Source organism: Orycteropus afer, unplaced genomic scaffold (assembly GCF_000298275.1).
Source record: "Orycteropus afer afer isolate SDZICR_OR568_19922 unplaced genomic scaffold, OryAfe1.0 scaffold00272, whole genome shotgun sequence".
NCBI lineage: Eukaryota > Metazoa > Chordata > Mammalia > Tubulidentata > Orycteropodidae > Orycteropus > Orycteropus afer.
The window spans coordinates 553,191-561,034 of record NW_006921859.1 but is presented as its reverse complement, the minus strand read 5'-3'; positions in this window follow the sequence as shown (position 1 = coordinate 561,034).

The following is a 7,844-nucleotide window of genomic DNA, read 5'->3' as shown; positions in this document are numbered from 1 at the left end:
GCCACAAGGGGAAGTTTTGGTTTCTCAGAAAATTGATGTATATAATATCATTGAAGGAGTTTGTGAATGGTGCGAACTGTCAAGCACTCAGCTACTAACTGAAAGATAGGTGGTCTGAATCCACCCAGAGGTGCCTGGGGTGGTTATGTTGGTGTGTCAATTTGGCTGGGCCTGGTTGAGTGGCTGGGCAGCTGGTGGTAGTTATTCCATGATGAGTCTGGCAATCGACTCTATGGTGGGATCTACCACAAGCAGCTGAGTAGCTGCCTTAAGGATATGGTCTGTTTCCATTTATAAGAAGCAGCTCAGGGAATAGTTTCTCATTTATGGCACTTCAAACCCTTCATGTAGCTGTGTTGTTGTTCAGCAGCCTGCCATGCTCTGCCAACCTTGTGAGTTTCAATGGACTTAAATTAATGGCCTGCTGTGTGGTTGGTAACATCGGGACTGCACCATTTTATTTGTAGGCCTTGGGCTTGTCAGCCTCAGCAGCCAATAACTGCCTGAGTGAAGAGATGCCTCTAGCTTCAGTGGGCTAGGGAGCAAGAGGCAGAGCTGAAGCCCAAGGTCGAAGGGCTTTCACATAGCCCCTAGAGCCTGGCACTTTGAGCAGGGACTTAAAGCCTCCCAAACTGTGAGAGCATAAACTCCTGTTTGTTCACGCCATCACATCTGTGGTATATTCTTGTCAGAGCGACACTAGGTAACCAGAACAGTGCCTCAGAAGCAAGGTCTCTGGTGATCTACTTCCGAGAGTTAAGCAATCTGACTCCTGAGCCAGCACAGTCATGAAAAGCTTATGGAGCATAGTTCTACTCTGACACACGTGGGGTCACCATAAGTCAAGTTCAACTGGATGGCAATTGGTTGGTTTTTGTTGTTTTTTTTTAGTACCATTGAAGAACAGAGAACAGGGAAAGATTGTTCCCTAGAACCTGGACTATATGAAGAAGGACAGGTATCAGGATTGGAGGAAGATTCCTCAACAACCTGTAATATGCAGAAAACATAACCTTGCTTGCTGAAAGTGAAGAGGACTTGAAGTACTTACTGATGAAACTCAAAGACTATAGCCGTCAGTATGGATTTACACCTTGACATTAAAAAAAAAAAAAAAAATCCTCACGACAGGAACAATAAGCAACATGATAAATGGAGAAAAGATTGAAGTTGTCAGGGATTTTATTTTACTCAGATCTACAATCCATGCCCATGGAAGCAGCAGTCAGAAATCAGACAACGTATCGCACTGGAAAAATCTGCTGCAAAAGAGCCCTTTAAAGTGTTAAAGAGTAAAGATGTCATTTTGAAGACTAAGGTGCACCTGACCCAAGTCTTAAGCCCACGGGGACCCTTGGAGTGCAGTGGACAGAGGAGGGTGAGGGACAAAGGAATACACAGTAATATGGTACCTCTATGACAAATGACACTTTCTCTAATTACCTCCATTTTTTATCTATGGTTAATGCCATTTGCTGATGTCTGTTTAGCCTTAGAATGGTTTCCCATGCAACAGAACAAGATGAGGCTATGAGATAGGTGCTGTTCTTCCTGCTTCTTTGCACTTTGAGACCCTCTTAGCTTCTGTCCATTCCAAGCTTGCTCTCCTCTCCCAGCTGAGGCCACCATGGGTGGCCATACAGGCTGTACAACTCCAGGGGCACCAACCAAGACCTGCAACAGACACAATCTTTCTAACAACCCATTGTTATGCCAGTGTTATGGAAGAGACACTTGAAGCTCTGAAAGGTCACACAAGGGCTAAGTAATACAATTCCTGAACCAACACTCCTTACCATTACATGTTGTTGTTGTTGTTGTTGTTGTTGTTATTTGCCATCAACATAGGTGGGATCAATTCAAGTGTCCGCAGAAGCCGGGCCTATGACATAAACAGGTCTAGCTGGCCTGGGCATAAGTGCCCAGGGACATGTTGTGTGAGCAGTGGAGACTGCAGCAAACAGAAAGCACGCCTAAGAGGAGTAGTCATTGTTGCCCGCCACATAGTTGCCAGTGTGCCTGTGTGGCACAAGCAGTTTGCAATTGGCTGCTAACCTAAAGTTTGGTGGCTCAAACCCACACAATAGCACCACGGAAGAAAGGCCTGATAATCTGCTTTCATAAGGATCACAGCTGAGAAAACTCTGTGGAACTGTTCTACTCTGTAACACACGGGGCCACCGTGAATCAGAATCGACTGGAAGGCAATGAGTTTGGTTTGTTTTTTGGTATATTGTTGCTACATGCAAGAGGCTGGAAATGTGGACCTAACATTGCCAGATTTTCCAAGTTTTCAAGAGAAGTTAGAATCCATATTTTAAGTGAAATATCCTGATTTTTCAAAACTGACTCAGATTTTAAATAAATAAATAAAGCTGTGAGACCAAAACACATCTAGTAGTCATACCTAACTCATTAGCCGTTACTCTACTCCCACTTCACCATATTTACTATTGCTACCTTATCTCATTAATTCACATACCAGCCCCTAAAAAATAAATAACATTCATCCCCAGAAGGAAAGGAAATGGACTTGCCCACAGTCAAATAGCTAACAATGGAATCTGTGCTTTCTGCCAGGTCTTGAACCACCCTAACCAACAATTGGTTGATCCCCAAGATGGCAAATGCTTGGGGTGGATGGTTTTCATATCTGTGGTGTCTATCACTCAGTGCTGCAAGTTGAGTGAAGACTGAAGTTCTGCTGTAGCACCCCAAAGTGCTATTCCCCAGTGGGGTTTCTTCACATCAGATTTCATTCCTACTCGGGCTCAGCTGGTATTGTCAGCTCTTTCCCTTGGGGCGTCATTGACTGATGAGGGAGACAATAACCCTTGGGAGCCCTCAACCTGGGTCACTGAGATAGCAGTGAGCAGACCAGGTGGCCAAGTGCCCCAGTTAAAACAGAAACAATGGAAGCCCAATCCTCCATCCAGAATCTGAGTTGCTGCTTCTAAGGATGGTTCCTCTTGACTGAGCCTGAATGTTGAGAACATCTGGTGCAACTTTGTTTTATGAACTTCATGATAAACTTACAGGAGGATGTGAGCAGACTGTTGGTTCTATCCAGAGGATTTGTAACTTGCTGAGTTTGGTGAGTGCTGATCAAACCTAGAAGAAGGTCTCTGGTGGCCTATCACAGAGTTCTGGCCTCAACTTTCACCTGCACAACATTTTTATTAATGACTTAGTTGAAAGCATAAAAGATCTGTTTACTAAATTTGTGGTTGATTTAAAAAAAAAAAAAAAAAAAAAAGCATACTGCAAAAACATCAACAGGATCCAGACGGCTCTAGGCAGGTTAGACTGATGGGCTGAATCTAATAAGATCAAATAAAACAGAGATAAATGTCAGGTCCTGAACTTAGCTTCAAAACAAGAATTGCTCAAGGACAGAATTGAAGTAACTAGGACAGTAATGAGGCTTAGCAGCAGCAGGTCCTAATAAGACTTAGAGCTTTAGCCAACGCAATCAACATGGCTATGATGCTAAAAAAAACTAACCCAGGATGTTCATCACAGCATTGCTTATAATAACACAACAGTGGAAACAATCTAAATGTCCAGTATATATGGCTCATCTGCACAAATGACAACTACATATCCATGAGAAATAATAACAGCATAAGAATATACTAAATGACAGGGGGAAATATTCTCAATATTATTAAACGAAAAACAGTAGGTTACAAAGAAGTATGTACAATGTGAGTGAAATTTTTATTTAAAAAAAGGCTGTAAAAGTGGTGGAAAGATATATACAAAATGTGAACTTGGCAGTTTCTAGACAGTATTAGCAATGTTTTGGGGGCTGGGAGAGGTCTCCGTAAGAATGTAAGATTGATGTTTCTAGAACACTAATGTAATCCTATAGAATTCTGGTGTCGAAAGAATTGGAGAAAAAAGTTCTCTATACTTTGGCAAAAATGAACCTGGAATCTTGAACCTCATTCTAGGTGCTTCCCTCTACAAAGGACACCCTAGTTAATGACAGATGGTGAGAGTGGATATTTCGAGTACTGATAGTGTCCCTGGAAGTGTTCTTCTAACCAGTTATCTCCTCCAGTAGTTCTCATATCTCATAGTTCCCTGTGAGACAGGTATCAGTGTTTTCCCCACTATATAGGCAAGGTTCAGAGAGGCAAAGTAACTTGTCCATCATCACACAGTTAGTGAGCGACAGCACCTGAATTTGCTGGAATCATTAGATCCAGAAAAAAAGGAGACTATGAAGAGACAGACAGCTTCCCTGCAAATATTGCAAGTGCTGTCAAGCATGAGGCATTGTCAGGATAACCACACTGAAAGCCCTTGATGCCAGGGCTGGCCACCAGGGGTTCTACTGGAGTACAGGCTCCTAGTGCTCTTGGGAGGAAGTGGGAAGGGAATATTGGTACTGAATGTTAGGCTTCCTGACTCTGGAGCTAAGACCCTCTCTCATAAAAGGGGAAGAAAGTTCTGACTTTCAAGTTTGGGGAAGGCAAAAAGATATAAGCCTCATCTCAAGACATGAAATTGAGTTGGGGGAAAATCCCAAGAATGTAACACAGGATAGTGTTAAAAATTAGTCAAACCTTCACCATGTCCACCTAGCCCAGCCTCTAGGGGACTTGGTTTCAGATTCTTTTCACCAAGAACTGAACAACCTAAAAGATCTCTAACTCACTAGATATCAGCCCACAATAGGTCATTGGGTCAAGGGTCTGTTATACCTTAGGGAAAATCTGCATTTAAGAAGGAAAGCAAGTGGCAGTGGGAACAGAGAGCAGATCAGCAGAGTGAGGCCATCTGCCGTCCTGGGGAAAAAGGGAGGCTCGGAGCACACATCTCCCCCAGGTGTGACTACAGCCAAGCACAATGGGTTTGAAACCTTTAACTCTCTTCACCCATCTTGGAAACACATGGGATTAGTTGAGAGGAAGAGTCCCTGGTGCTGCAAATAGTTGACACACTTGGCTGCTAACTGGTTAGAGATTCAAGTTCATCCAGAGGCACCTCAAAAGAAAAGCTTACTTCTGAAAAATGAGCCATGAAAACCCTCTGGAGCACATACATGGAGGCACCATGAGTTGGAATCTACTCAACATTAACTAGATTACTGGTCACTCCTCGGAAGGAAGGCTGGGCAGTCTACTTCTGTAGTGATACTGCCTCAGAAACCCAAGGGGGGTCACTAGGAGTCGGGTCCAACTCCATGCCACATAACAACAACAACTGGAGGAAGAACAGTGAACCCCGAGGGCAGAGCCAGCTTCACTGTGGAAGGAAAAAGAGAGAGAGATTCCAGCCCCCAACTGGTGATATGTTACAGAGGAGCAGGACGACCTCAGAAAGCAGTGTGGCAGGAGATACTTGTGCAGATATTGGATGGTCACTGGTTATCACTGATGCACTAAACTCTGAAGGACACAAGGGTCAGGATGTTGGGTTTGCGTAACGTTATTTACCCAGTATGTCCTTAGCACATACCTGGATTACAGTAGATGATTAAAAAAAAAAATCTGTTGAATAAAATGAAGGGTTGGGACGTATTACCGTTAACGTCTCTTTCAAAACTAAGAGTTTGTGATCCTGAGAATTTTATAAACATTGTCTATGAAGCCCCAAATATTTTCATCATAATTCATTTATTCCAGTGTCCATGCCCTTATTTAAGCCATCTGGAGCCACAGTGGACAGATCACTCTTAGTCTCTTTCAGCACATAACATCTCACCTTGTTGCTCCACCTTGAGGCCCCCCAGAGCACCCCATGATACAACCATGCTACTTAAACCAAGCCTCTGAAACTGGGTATTTGGCTGTATGGCAACATTTTATAGTTAGAGTATGCAGCTACAAATGCTAGTACTCAAACTTTGTTTGTTTTCCTTTGTGGTTATTTCCTTGGAATCTATTTTGCAAAAGGAATTAGGTTGGATGGCTCTCCCCGATCAGGAGCTCTGGTGGTTCAGTGGTTAAAGTATTTGGCTGCTAACCAAAAGGTCGACGATTCGAACCCACCAGCTGCTCCACTGGAGAAAAATGAGGTAATCAGCTTCTGTAAAGATTTGCAGCCTTGAAAATCCTATGGGGTAGTTCTACTTTGGCCTACAGGGGCACAATGAGTCAGAACGGATTCAACGGCAGGGTGTTTGGTTTGGTTTGGTGTGGTTTGGTGTCTAGCTTCTCTGGCAGATTTGGGGGCTTAAACTTGAGTTTTCCTAGCTGTCATGCATTTTAATGATATCCCAATCTCAAGCAAGCAGATAACAGACCAAGACCCTTCTAATTCAGATGCTTAGTTATATTAGTAGATCCAAACCTCCCAACTTTCGGTTAGCTGTCTATCTATAAAACATCCCAGAAGCTCTACTTAGGATGGGAGAACCACAGGGCTATACTTCAACTCATTTCTACCATCCCTCAGTAGCAAGAGCAGATTAAGTACCCTTGCCTTCACACACCCTTCTCTGAAGCTTCTCTGTTTCAACACTCCAGTCTGGGAGATGAGTCCCAGGAGGATGGCTCCTGCCACAAAATAGTTCTGAAATCCATTGTTTATTTCCTTTCTTCCTATAGCTTATCAGTGCAGGAGGTGGGGAGACTATGAAATAAGATACATAGGCAATTGGGCTTTGGTGAGGGTGCTCACTCCAGCCATTAACGTTTACCGGCTTCATTGAAATCGTCAGGAAAAGTGAGCACAAAACTGTTATGTCTGGGATTCCTAGCCCAGTGCAAGCTGTCATAGCTGACTCCTGCCCAGCAGAGTAAACTGGCCAAAAACCAAAATGGTTTCTTGGCACTTACTGCCCATAGATATGAGCCCTCCAGCAAGATGGAATGCTTTTTAGCACCACCAGCAGGGTGCAAATGCGTGTCCTTCCGCACCACACCGGCCCACAGCCAGGCTCAGCATGGCCATCCTTTCTTGCTAACTTAGCAACTGCTAATAAGACCTACAAGGCGCTGGAATGTGCTGTGTGTGCATGTCCATGCGTTGATGGTTTGCATGTAGTTCCCAGTAGATAACAAAATGGGCCTGATTCCCCCCACGCTGAGACGGTGAGTGCTGGGGGGTGGGCTGAATTGCTGCCTGTCCCCTGCTTTTCCCCATTATGACACCTTCCTCAGGTATTTGCTTCATTACAATTAGTCGTGAAAAAGGTTTTTCTTGCAGTGTATTCCAGGCTAATTTTAGAAATTTGTTTTCACCTTCCAACATTGATTCCTGGGGCAGCTTGCAAGCTGCCTGGAACGAAAAATCAATGGTGACAGCAGTGGAGTGGGCACCGGTTCTTCATTAACCCGGAGCTCCACACAGCCCCAGCCCTGTCTCCTCCCTCAGCGCTAGCCCTGGGCAAGAAGAATAGGCAGTGGGCAGGTTTCCTTTGGTGCCTTTAGCCTGGCCTGCCTTCTGATGCCGTTCCATCCCCCTGCTCTACCTTTCTCCTCTGCCACAACTTACTCTGCACCAAGGACGGAGAATGGATTGGGAAAGAGGAAGTGGAGTGAGAGCCACTGGGCACTACATAAATGCTAGGCACTAGGCTAGACCGTTTACATGCAATATCCTATTCAAGACTATCAATAATTCTTAGAGGCTAGCATTGCCCTCATTTCAAGCAGAGATTGAAGCACAAAGAGATCAAGAAATATGTCCGATGTCACACAGCTGCTAAGGTAGGGCTGGGATCAGAGTCCAAATCTCTCTAACTCCAAATCCTGTGTTCTCACCATTGTGAACTATTACATGGCAAACATGATAACCACCACTGTGCAGAAATCTAAGAGCAGGTGTTCGGGGGAGCAGCATCCCCCAGACACACAGAAAGTGTACTTTGCTCTGCACCCCACCACCCC